We start from the raw sequence: 13649 nt of genomic DNA on the forward strand, positions 1-13649 counted from the left end.
TCATTTAAGTGACTTTGAATCTGAATATTAATTGAGAAGTTATGTGAAAAGCACAAGCAACATATAATTATAACATATAACATAAATTCCATGTATGTGAGTGTTTGGGGCATTTCTTGATTGGGATTAATGATATTTTTGTTGAATGACCGCCATGTCATTACCAGGACTCCCACAACAATGTTGACCTTGAAAAATTATAAAGCCAGTTACTTCACCAGTAAAGTGGGTTTAATTGGGAATGGCAGAGAATTGCAGTTCAGGATGAGCACACAATAGCAAAATCTACAGGCAAGTCCATCAAACAAAGAAGAGGAATGTCACGTTATAGAGAGAAAAAGGAGGAAGTTGGGAAGGGTGCTTTGACTGGATCCATGGAAGGAAAGGAAAGTTCAGGGTGGTCATGGCTCCTGGATGGCTGAATTGTAACACGTTCCATTGGGTAGTTTTGTCGCTGGGCAAGGAGAAATCATATTTCTGCTGGAACGCAAGGTGTGTCCCGTCCTGTTGGAGTCTGTAACTAACTCTGCTTCCTGTTGGGGTAATTGATGTAGAGCAGTAGTGCTAGAAAATTGCCCCCTCTTGCCTCCTAACTCGATTTTAAATGAGGTTTCCTTAATTCAGTTTCACAACAATGAGCATATGAGGACAATTAGTACAAAAAAACACATTTATGTTTCATGGGTAAGACAGGTTTTGAAGAAGGGTGTGCAAAGGGAAATATTGATATTCAGGTACACAGACTACATGTAGTGTTAGGAGGAAGACCCAGGAGTGAGATATAAGACCGGTGGCTGGGGGGCATCATTATAATAAGCCAAAGACTGTACAGTGACCATTTTGACAGAAATGTCTAGTATAGAAAGGCCTGTACTTTTACGTGGCCCATAAGCCTGATGATCAGAACTAAGAAACTGGCCAGAATAACTGGGAATTATATCTAACTAATGCCTCAAAAAGCAGGAAGACCTATATATAAGGTAGCAAAATTTAAGCCAGTAAGACATCCTACGAAGGTTGTAGCCCAGGAAGTAAGAGAGGTACAAGGTCCACGGACTGTTTTTGAAGAGTCAAGAGTTTTTTTATTTTCAAAACTGAGTTGATGATATCAGTAATTTTGACATCGTCTTGGTGAGTCCCTGCATATTACTTTCAGCAGGCTCATTATGAAGGATGAGTAATTTGTCTATATATAAGTATCCGACACAGTCAGAGCACAGCAAGTATCCAGCAGAAGAGTGAAGAGTCCTGTTTTCCATCAGCTATAGCGCCCTCACAGTGGTCCAGAACATATGTCCGTCAATTATATTACAAGGGGCATTTTTTTCTTTTTGGACAACAGGTGCTTTGGTCAGTCACTAAGTTAGCATGGCAGAAAAGGGAAGTCCCTTGAATTTTGCCTAATCTTCAGGTTTAGAGGCCTCTTAATGGTTACGGATCATGAGTGTTCATGGGGCCAAGGTTAATACCCTCAGATCTCAGGTATGAGCGTGAGGTCAGAAATTCAAGTCCATTTATCTCCCTGAGCATTGAAATGAATGTCTGCAGATTGAAGTTAATATGTGCAGAATAAGAAGTGGCCTTTATGTGGACTTGAGTATTGGGGGGAAGTTATTCTGGATTTTCACACCAAAAGGGGTGACCTTGGATAAACAATTGTTGCTATGGGTGGGACCACACAGCTAGATCATTGTGAATGGTGAAAGGATCTGTAAAAATGTGCACATGGCCAGAGAATTTTCTAACACTAACTTGATTACATGGAAGATGAGTAATCAATCTGATGCTTGGGTCCAGTCTTTGATCAGCGATAGCCTGTTTGATCTAGGGACAGAACGCAGCATCTGTGCCATGGACTCAGTCAGGTGTGGGGATGACATACTGTCTACAAAGAATATGAACGCCCTGGTCACTCCTGTGCTCCCAAGTGACACCCGAAGAGGCCAAAGTGTCTAGAAATGAGATTTCTTCCAGAACAGATTGCATCAATGTGAAGGGCATACACTCCCCCCTGTAAGATGAACATGCCAGAGGGGACAACTATGCTCTATCCTGCAAGTACCCAAACCTTTTCAATGAGGAGCCTCTGGTTAGCAAACCTCAGGGTCCTGCATTTATGACCCAGGTAAAATGGGAAGTTGGCTGTGGGAGGTTCTCCCCTTACAAAAAGACTGTCAGTTACCAGGAGCACTTCTCTAATTGTGTGTCTGCAGCACCAGCTCAGTAAAATAGTTTCTGGTACAAGAAAGCCTTGGGTAGTTAAGTTCACCATGGGTGGTTTAGGGTGCATAATAGGGAGCTGCTAAAGCCTCTGTGGTGAAGAGGTGGAGGGTGGAGGGAGGAGACATGAGGGAGTGATCCCAAGGAGGATCCTGCAGTTGTGGAAAGGAGTGTCGTGTAGTCATACAACAGCCTAGCCGTCTGTCCCCTGTACCTTTCCTTAAGGAAAGAAGAGTCTGTGGGACTGTTTCTCTGGTACTGAGTTGTTACACCTTGTTTCTCTCTGTTTGGTCTCCAAAAAGAGGGTCTGCAGCCAATGATGAGTAAGTGGGGGGGGGAACAACTCAAGCCAGGCGGGACCCTACAGAGACCCCCGATGAGCTGCCTTATGAGATCTGGGAAGGGGCCTTGCCTCCCCTTTCCCCATGTTTGAGAAAAGCTGCTGCTGACTCTTGCTGCTCCCTCACCTAATTGTGAGAGAGGTGTTTAGAGCGATAAGATCAAGCTCTTTCTGCTCAGCTCATAGAATTGTTTCACCACAGGATTCATTTCCATATGTTCAAACTTCCAGCACATTTTATAGGAGGATGGAAAATAACGTAACAGCTTCAAGTTTTATTAAAGAACAAAGGAAATTCAATCTATTTCATGTTTTTTAGTGTTAATATTTTGGAGGTGTTTATTCAAATGGGCACCACAAGGTCCATGATCCAAAGGAACCAGAGCCGTTGAAAAACTGGTGGTCTCAGCTTTGAAACTATAGATGATAGTTTAAGAGAACATTCTGAGGAATGGGGCACCCTCGCATATTGTGTGGTGATGAGAGACCCCCAAACAAAACGTTCCAGGGGCTTTTGTTTTGTGACTTACTCTTGTATTGAAGAGGTGGATGCAGCAGTGTGTGCTCGACCACACAAGATTGATGGGTTTGCAGTGGAACAAGAGAGCTATATCTAGAGAGGATTCTGTAAAGCCCGGTGCCCACCTAACAGTGAAGAAAATTTTTGTTCGTGGTATTAAAGAAGATACAGAAGAATATAATTTAAGAGACTACTTTTAAAAGTATGGCAAGATTGAAACTATAGAAGTTATGGAAGACAGGCAGAGTGGGCAAAAAAGAGGATTTGCTTTTGTAACTTTTGATAATCATGATACAGTTGATAAAATTGTTGTTCAGAAATACCACACTATTAATGGCATAACTGGGGAGTGAAAATGGCCCTTTCTAAACAAGAAATGCAGTCTGCTGGATCACAAACAGTTTATGGAAGTGGATCTGGCAATTTTAAGGGTCACAGAAGAAACTTTCGAAGTAACTTTGGCCCCAGTGGAAACTTTGGTGGAAGAGGCTATAGTGGTGGAGGTGGCAGCAGAGGTAGTTATGCAGGAGGTGATGGTGGATGCAATGGACTTGGAGGTGATGGTGGGAACTATGGCGGAGATCCTGGCTATAGCAGTACAGGAGGCTATGGTGGTGGTGGACCAGGACACGGAAACCAAGGTTGTGGCTATGGTGGCAGTGAAGGCAGATATGATGGTTACAATGAAGTGGGGAATTTTGGTGGTAACTATGGTGGTGGTGGGAACTGTAATGATTTTGGAAATTATAGTGGACAACAACAATCAAGTTATGGACCCTTGAAGGAGTGCAGTTTTGATGGAGAAGCTTGGGAAGTCCCTATGGTGGTATGGATCTGGCAGTGGAAGGGTGGATATGGTAGCAGAAGTTTCTAAAAACTCAGCAGAAAAGGGCTACAATTCTTAGCAGGAGAGAGAGAAAGTGAGGAATTGTCAAGAAAGCTATAGGTTACTTTGAGATAGTCATCCCAAATGCATTAGAGGAACTGGAAAAATTGGCCACAGAAGGAACAATGATTCATATTCAGAAAAGTTACCGCAGCTTAAACAGGAAACCCTTCCGGTTCAGGACTGTCATGGGCAGAGTTTGCAAAAAGTGCAGCTATTGATTAATGCAATGTAGTGTCAATTAGATGTATATTCCTGAGGTCTTTTATCTGTTGTAGCTTTTTTTCTTTTCATTACATCATATATATTGCCTTGTAAATTGTGCTAGTGGTACCAGGAATAAAACCTTAAGGAATTTTTAACTTTCCAAAAGAAAATACAGTAGTACCTCAGTTTTCAAACATCTCCGTTGACAAATATTTTGGTTTATGAACGCCGTAAACCTGGAAGTAAATGCTTCGGTTTTTGAACATGACTCAGAAGTCGAACATGTCACATGGCTTCTGCTGAGTGCAAGATCCTGAGGCCTAGCTGTCAGCTGTTTTTGAATGTCTCAGAACTCGTGGATTACGTTTGAAAACCGAGGTACCACTGTATAACTCATCAAACGTGGGATGCAGCAAAAGCAATACCTAGAGGAAAATTTATGCCATCAAATAAATACACGAGAAAAAGAAACACCAATAATGTAAGCATCTATCTTAGGAAACAACAACAAAAAAGAACTCATTAAACTCAGAGTAAGCAGAATTAAAGAAATAATAAAAATAAGAAAATAAATAAATGTAAATCTGGAAAATCAATGGAGAAAAAACAAAATAGCTGTTTTTTCTTTGATAAGATTAATAAAATTGATAAACATCTAGTCAACATGACTAAGAAAAGAGGGAGACAGAAATTACAACATAAGGCCATCCTGGGTAACTCTATAGCGAAACCTCTATAGTGAATGGGTCTCTGAAGACACTATCAGGTGTACCTATTGCATAGCAATTTAAACAGTTTAGAGCCTTCCAAATATGGTAGGGGTGGCTGTTCAAAGTAGGCCGGTTTGCAAGTAGCAGCATAAATGGGCTCATGTCAAATTTATAAACAAAGAATATGTTGCCTTCTGAACACAAAAGGATCTACAGACAATGTTGTGGGTGCAGTGAGGGACTAGAACTATTCATGGTTTCGCAAAGTGAGTGTCCTTCTGTTCATTAAATAATTATTAAAAATGTAACCAAGGTCTCAGAGACTCATAATATGTCTGGGGTAATGACAGATTGATTTTTTGTGAGCCCCTTTATTTTCAACACATGTATGTCCTGAATATCAAATGAGAACATCATGAATGTCATGAACGTCCACAAAGGAGAATGTCATGAATGTCACCTCATACCTGTTCTCCTGGAGCAAGGTAAACACAGCTCAGCTCCTGCCTGCAGAGACTGTGTGTGGTGGTAATAGTGCTGAGGTTCCCTGAGGGGAACCAGGTAAAGGTGTGTCATGTCCCTTCAGAGGTGAAGCCAACTGTAGCTGAGAGGCTGTTGACAATAGGCACTGAGCAGACCAGACATATCTAAATCTATGAGAGCAGAATGTGTACTCTTTGCTGAGTGGACGGAGGCAGTAAGTTCCATAATGTTGAGGACTGGGAATATGAGCTGATTCGGTGCAACCACAACCTCAAGGTTTCACTAATCCAGTGTGAGGTGTTATTCATTCTTTCCAGATTTAGGAACTGGCCATATTTGGCTGTTCAAAGTATAACTGAGGACAATCACTTCTTCCTGAAACGTTTCTCATAAAAGTTGTCAATGCTTAAAGGCCCTGTTTAATTTACACCAAGTCATATTAACTAATCTAAGTAAGGAGTAGGGACCATAGAGTCACATTTTGTGAAGTCAAGAGGAAGTGGTGAATATTTAATTTAATTTAAATTCATGAATTATTGGTTCAGAGCTGTCCTGCTCACTACAGGATATTTTAGGACAATGGGTGCTATGAGTGTGAAAAAAGGCAAAGATTTCTGATGGTTAAGGTGAAGTATAAAATTTGGCCCCTATATTATATTCAGTAAATCCCCTAAGATCATGAGGGACCTTGCATAAATTACTGAGATCCCAGGTATAAATGTAATTTAACGTAGCATTGAGTAATCACATGAACATTTTTGAAATACTGCATTATATGAGTTGTAATATTAATTCAAAACGTATGTTTTAGAGGCTCAAAAGCCAAGGAGTGCCCTTTTATTTTTTGTTATGTATATTCTTTTAGTATATTTTGGATTTCCCATTGGGTCAAATTGTGGACCTTTTCCAATACCCTTTTTTCTCTTGTTCTTTCTCGTTTCCTTCCCTGATTTGTATTTTAGTTCATTGGGTAAACTTCCGGGAAGTGGGTATCTGCTCTACCCTGGTATTTATCTTCTTTTTTGACTCGAAAGGGCCCCAAATCAGCACCGTCTGGGTTACAGGCCTCCCCCACGGAAATGGCTGCTGTGTAAGATTTAAGGACCCTGGGCTTAAGTCCTGTTTGAACTAACCCCTTCGCTGTGCCTCAGTGAGGCCATGGGTGTTGTCCCCAATAGCCTGGAGGGTCAGGATCTGGGTTGCAGTAGAGGCAGGGGCAGCAGCAGCAGAGGCAGTGAAGGAACCTGGGGAGCCCTCTGGGATCAGCAGTGAACTCAGCCCTCCAGTTCTGGGATGCTTCCCTTCTCTTTCTCTCTGAAATATCTGCTCTTTAAGGAGTGAGCATCTGATGGGCTCACCTCATTCACAGGGTATAATCATTCTCATACCCTTCTTAGACCCACCCTAATGATGGGGTGATCCCAGCCTCAGTCACACCTTCCAGCTAAACACACTAGGGTTCCAGGCAAGACATCCACCCAGGAACACTTTCATAAGTATGCCGTTGCCATACTCCTGTGCCAATGGACAAGGAATTACCTAAACTGTCAACTCAGAGTCCTCTGTATACAGACCCCAGGCTGGATGGGTCCACGATACAGCGCAGGGCAGCACAGCGCACAGGAGGGCTCCCCAGCGAGCAGCCCCTCTCAGTGCAGGAGCCTCCAGACTTCTCATCAGCCTGACAGGTAAGAAGCACCAGGGGGAAAGGGAGGGGTGGGGCTTAAGGTTTTAGGAGTCAAACATCAAATATGTGGACCCCAACCACTCAATACAAGAACAAACATGGATAAGAAAAATAGGCATTTACACTGTATTGTTTTTATATAAAGAAACACTAGAAGGATGATCAAGAAGTGATCAAATCTGGTTACTGGAGGGTGGCTGGAGTAAGCAGAGGAGGGGAGCAGGACATGCCAGCACTGACCTTAAGTTAGCTTCCTCTTTTAAGCCTTTTAAAAAATAACTTTCCCATTCATTGTTTATGTAAAACAAGGTTAGAAATTTATATACACCATATTTTCCTATGATTAATCATCATTATTTATTAACTTTCCTTTTTAAAGTGAACTGAAATTCAACTTTTCTACATAGGAAACCACTCTAACATTTAATCCTTTAAACACTAAGTGCTACAAAACACCAGACCATAAAAAAATTTATACATTCCTTTCTAACTAAAAAAAACAGAGACATTATAATACATTTTCTAGCCATGATATTTCACACTGGTGATATTTTCAGGATTGACTAGCATAGCATAACGCACTAGGCCTTCATAATTAAGCCCTGAAATAAACTATGAATTCCAAAGACTTACATAAGCTTTGAGGTGTTTTTCCTCCTAGCAATGAAAATACATATGCCGTTGCTTTTCCCTCAGATCCATTAAAACAGGAATTCATTTGCCATACTGTGGAGAGACTGTTCCATGACGTGATCACTATGTGTCCCACAAGTTGGACCCTGACCAGAACTGAGGTTGCTTTCTGCAACCCCTCCACCCCTTAGAGGCTGGATCCTAATTGGTGTTCATTCTGACAAAAATCAACACCCTCCCTTGCCTCCTGCTATGTGCTGGTTCCTGGTACAGGTTGTTGTCCTGACCTGCCCAAGCATGTAATTTTCCATAGCTGATAGCATTCAGGTACTATTTTCTCACCTTCACCGTATATAATTCTTTGGTGCCTGCCAAGCAGCGTGGGAATCCATTATGCCTTGCAGCCACCCAAGACATGCTTCGCATGGTTAAAAAAAAAAATCTATCCATCACCAGCCTAGAGTGGCAGCCTCTTTCTTAGTTCTTTCCCTGCTGTCCATTTTCAGAAATAGATTTTCAGTTTTGGAGCTTCTCCCTGATTCTGTGTGTATTACACTTAGGAATAACATAGCCTAAAGCTCTCTAAAGACCTGGACATACTAAAACTTTTCCATCCAGTATATTTCACACTGTAGATATTTTCCTTTTTTTAACTTTTTTTAAATTTTATTAAATTTATTGGGGTGACATTGATTAATAAAATTATATACCATGTTTTCCCAAAAACAAGACCCAGCCAGACCATCAGCTCCAATGCGTCCCCCAGAGCAAAAACCAACATAAGACCTGGTCCCGTCTTACTACAAGACAGGGTCTCATATCATATCATATCATATATCATATCATATCACATGACATCATATCATATAATACCGGGTATAATATAACATAATACAACACCGGGTCTTATATAAGACCGTATTTTATTATTTATATTTATTATATTATAGTAAAATAAGACCAGGTCCCATATCAATTTTCACTCCAAAAGATGCAACAGAGCTGATGGTCCGGCCAGGTCCCACCCTCAGGGAAACACAGTAGGTTTCAAGTGTACAATTCTATGATACATCATCTGTATATTGCATTGTGTGCTCACCACCCAAAGCGACATCTTTTTTTTTTTTTAATTAAAGTTTATTGGGGAGACAATTGTTAGTAAAGTTACATAGATTTCAGGTGTACAATTCTGTATTACATATCTATAAATCACATTGTGCATTCACCACCCAGAGTCAGGTCTCCTTCTGTCACCATATATTTGATCCCCTTTACCCTCATCTACCACCCTCCTCCCCCTTACCCTCTGATAACCACTAAACTATTGTCTGTATCTATGAGTTTTTCTTTCTCATTTGTTTGTCTTGTTCTTCTGTTGTTTTGGGTTTATATACCACATATCAGTGAAATCATATGGTTCTCTGCTAGGTATTTTTAAGAATGAATAGCATATTAAATGTATTAGGGGTTTGAAATTTAGCCCTATACTAGAAAGTTCAAAAATTTACATAAGCTTTGATGTGTTTCCTCACATCAATGAAAATAAAAAATTCATTTTTTTTCCCCTCATATTCATTAAAACAGTTGATTTATCTTAGGAACAGTATAGCCTTTTACATACTTGTCAAAGTTCTCTAGGGACAGGCACATATGAAACCGACATAAAAATGGAAAATGCCTCTGAGAACTTAAAACCCCCATCTCACATTTTCATGTTTTCCTGTCTGAATGAAACCAAAATTCTATTTATTTCCACAATCACTCTTCCCTTATTCACATTGTTTCCCTCAATCAAGTTATATTTTAAAAGCCCAGGTGCTAATGGAAATGAGAATGAAATGACTGCAATATAGTCAATGGTTAAAGGAATCCAATGAAAATAAGCACCAACTATTGGACTCAAAACAGATAAGCAGACAGTTCAGAAGGAAACCCACATTCAGAAAGATGAACGTAATCACAAACTTGGGGTCTAGACATCCAAGTTGAGATAGAACCCCTAGAGTGGGTCAATCCATGGAAGAGAGGGGGGACACCTGAGCAGCCCCAGGAATGAACTCTGGGAGCTACACACACACACACACACACACACACACACACAAACCCCCTCCTGTAAGCATGGAAGCGCTCCCTCCCCCAGGCTTCCATTCTCACAGTGAGGAAACTCTCCATCTGATTCATTTTAAGGTTCTAACCCAAATGAAATTCCCAATTCATAAACCCTTTGTCCATGAGACAGAACACCTGATCTTCACAGACTTCTTAATGTGCACAAATCACACTCTGAGTGCACCAACACTGTGGATGCAAAACTAAAACAACACCTGAAAATGTCTAGGCCTAAGAAAGTACAACCTCAAAAGGGGTGTCAGCCCCATCCTTGTGCACATGCACCCTCAGCTCTCCAGGGTCCCGTAGGTTCTCTCCGTGTAAAGACCCTTCCACGGTGGGTGTGAGCAGGTAGGACACCTGCAGGGGAGGCTCCCCAGGAAGAACCACTGGGCTTTCAAGTACTTCCCTTTGCAGCTCAAGGGGCCTTAGCTTAGATACGCTGCCTTCAGGTCTCTTTTCTCACTGGAGGTGCTTTGGACCACCACTGGTATTTTAAATGATAAATACTCAAGTGTTTGAACAATACACAATATTCACATATACCCAGTGTTATGGGGAAAGGGAGGAAGAAAATTGTAAGGATGTTCTACTAGTTCAATAAGAAAATCCCTAATATCTATTCTTTTCAGAAAACTATGTCAGTTAATTATATTTTCAGGGAAAGTAACTGGTTTGTAAATAATTATTCATACTTGAACACTTCTGCTCTGCAAGTTGTAGGGAAGATGTTGAAGAAAATTTGCCTTTATTGGTTGATGTGAACTTTTGTCTATTAGCTTTTGAATGTTACTGCATGTGAGGTGATGGTTAGCTTGGGGTTAAAAGAATTCTGTGCTGTGATTAGGGGTTGATTAAATTTCCCCTTTGGTCTCACTTTCCCGAACAGGGGAGATATGAGATGATGTTGCTTTCTGTTTCGCCTGCATCAACAGATGAAGTGAAGAAGTAGCTAAGTTATTATATCAGGGTGATGTGACCGGCACATTGCCAGGCTTTGGAAGGCCTTGGGCCGATGGCTCCAAGCAGGAACAGTAGATGTTGCTTGTCCCGATGAACTAGCCCTTTAGTCGTATAAGCAATACTTTTTTATCATTGACTGCTGGACGATCGCAGAACTGGCCATTCCCAGAGGGGAAGGCAAGAACAAGAAGCTTGGCTCTAAGGTACATCTGAGAAAATATATGACAGTCCTTAGTGGGCTGTAATTTTCATCATTTAGTCATTTGTCTGGTGATTCTTCATCATTCTAACATTTTGAAAACTTCCAGCAACATACAGCTTACAACACCCCGAGACTCCCTGACTTCCAGCCCGCAGACTTGGTGAGGTCTGGTTGGTTCCCCACGGTTAGCCTTCTTGAAAACTTGTTAACATTTCATTTAGAAGCTTGTATGCAGCTTGCAGCTTGCAACATCAGAAGATGCCCCAACTTCTGGCAACGACAACAGCAGCAGCAATGGCAACCATAGCAGCATTCTTGGGAAGTAACAAGCAGCAGTGTGGAAGACACCTGAGTTTCTCTCAGCTACAGACCTGACAAGGTTTTAATTTACTGTTGTTCCTATGGTTTGGTGAGTTTTTGACATCTACTGTAATAGTTGCTATCCTATAGAGTTTATTACTGCTTTTGGATACTCCTTATAATGTTATTTATGTATTTAGCCATTTTGATCAATTGTAAACATATGCTGGGATCCCTTAAACCTGTATGTATGTATACTCCTTTGACATGACATTGTCATCAATGTATATAGTTTAGTCTTAACCATCTTTACTTTCTGCCATTAGCATATTCTATTAATGGCCTTTATCTTTTGCCATTGTATATTGCTAAATAAATTGATTAGATATTGCTAAATAAATTCATTAGTCCCACTCTAGCATGTGTTCCTCTCCTTTCTTTTCCCTGCTCATCATTACACAAGTCTAAACCTGAAATTGTATTTGAAAACACCCAAAATAAAAAACAGACCTCAGAAATTTACTATACATGCTCAGAGAAAGAAAGGGTGAAAGAATTCTACACAAATGGAATATAATCTCAGAATATTTTATTTTTTCTGAAATTCACCTCTGTCTTGCATCTTTGGGTTAGGCCAGGAGCAGAAACCACGGTAGGTCTGGAGAACCCCCCATCCCCACCCCCCAGAATGTACTGAATAGAAACTGTATTGACTAGAAACCATCTTATCTTAGAAGCCATCTTGTCTTGCTCCCTGCTTGCTTGTACCTGCTGGCCTGTATTTTTTTCACAGGAGCCCATGATCAACGGACCTGAACATTCCCCGACAACAGCATGGGAACCAGCATATGGAACAAGAGGACATGGCCACACCCCGAAACCCTCAGTTGTGATGAACGATGCAACAAAAAGCCCCTGAAACACTGAAGAACACCCTTGTTTACCTCCCCCTATAAAACTCCATACCCCTTTTGCTCAGGGAGGTTATGGTATTTTCTAACCTGACCTCCTGCAACTCAAACACACCAAATAAATTATAATAGATCAATTTTGCTCTCCTGCAACTCATTCTTCCAGGCATACCTAACACTTTGGAAATATTTTATACTGTTTCAGGTTGTGGTGATTAAATAAATTTTTATTCATTGAAGAACTGAGACTAAAATAAAGTGAATAAATGTTTAAAGGTGACAAACTCAGAGAGTAGCACTGCTGACGGGAGAGAACACCCAGCAAGGTTCCAAAGAGGAACCTCCCCCCAAAGGATTTCCCATAGGTGGTCTGTGCCCAGGGAAGGTCCTGGGGAAGAGGAACCGGGATTTCAAGCTGCTTGATTTCAAGGATTTAAAGTTTTCCAGGTGATTATTCTCAGCTCTCCTCTCATGTAAAATATCCACAGGAAAAAAAATAAATCTTTAAAAAGCCATCCATGGCTCTGTGGGGAAAATGATAAACATAGTTGATAATGCTGCTGTGAATCGCAGAGGGGAAGCTGGTGTTTGGGAATGCAAGAAGGGATCTGGAAATTTAGAGATTTATTGCCAATACCTGGAAAAGGTAGGCTGGGAGGACAGGGTCATGGATCAGAGACCTAGCTCTCCCAAACATTTGGAAAACTCAGGAGACAATGGGTGCTCCCTAGAGATAAAGGAGGTGACCCCAGACCACAGCTTCTCCAACATACCAGCAGATGAGTCACTATTGTCCCCTCATGACCCTCTCCGTGGTCAGCGCACCGTCTGGGGAAACGCGGGGCTGCCGGGGCAGAGCTGCCCAGATGGGTGTGGGGACCAGGGCCGAAGGCACCACGCGCAGTGACAAGACGCCCGGAGTCGGCTCTGCCAGCCCAGCACCCACGCTGCGTGTGGGAGGGGACTGAGCTCTGAGCACCGCCCCAGGTGGACCCGGATCCTCAGATTTCAAACTTGAACCCAGGAAGGCTGGGTCCCGCCCCCTCCCAGCACACTCACCGTTGTGTAGATTTCCTGGGTCTCCCGGAATCCAGCCTACGACTCTCACAACTGATACAGATCACAGTGGAACACAGGCTGGGACAGAACCACCAGGAATCACGAAAGGAAAGCAACACACGGGCCCCAGTACAGCCAGACCTACTAGGGAAGTCCTAGACTTCCCTGAGCATCGCCCCACTCACCTGCCCCGGCGGCGCCCAACAGGGCAGTTTCCAAGGCTGCGTCCTCTGTTCCTGAGTGACGGTAGGCAGGAGGACCCTGGCTCCAAGGAAACGTTTTCCTCAGGTGGGCGGGCACCGGACCTAGCCTGGAACACTTGTATTAACAGAATCTCTTCTAATCCTGGGGCGGCCTTTGGAGTTTTCCCGAACCGGAGGGCACAGGTGTGCACTGGGAATTCTTGATTCAGTTTCCGA

General features: G+C 42.1%; 1 pseudogene; it reads left to right on the top strand.

The window, feature by feature from the left end:
- Positions 1–1725: 1725 nt before the first annotated feature.
- LOC109454319 (heterogeneous nuclear ribonucleoprotein A1) lies at positions 1726–3941 on the top strand (annotated as a pseudogene).
- Positions 3942–13649: the final 9708 nt, after the last annotated feature.

This window comes from Rhinolophus sinicus, linkage group LG07, assembly GCF_036562045.2.
Source record: "Rhinolophus sinicus isolate RSC01 linkage group LG07, ASM3656204v1, whole genome shotgun sequence".
Taxonomy (NCBI): domain Eukaryota; kingdom Metazoa; phylum Chordata; class Mammalia; order Chiroptera; family Rhinolophidae; genus Rhinolophus; species Rhinolophus sinicus.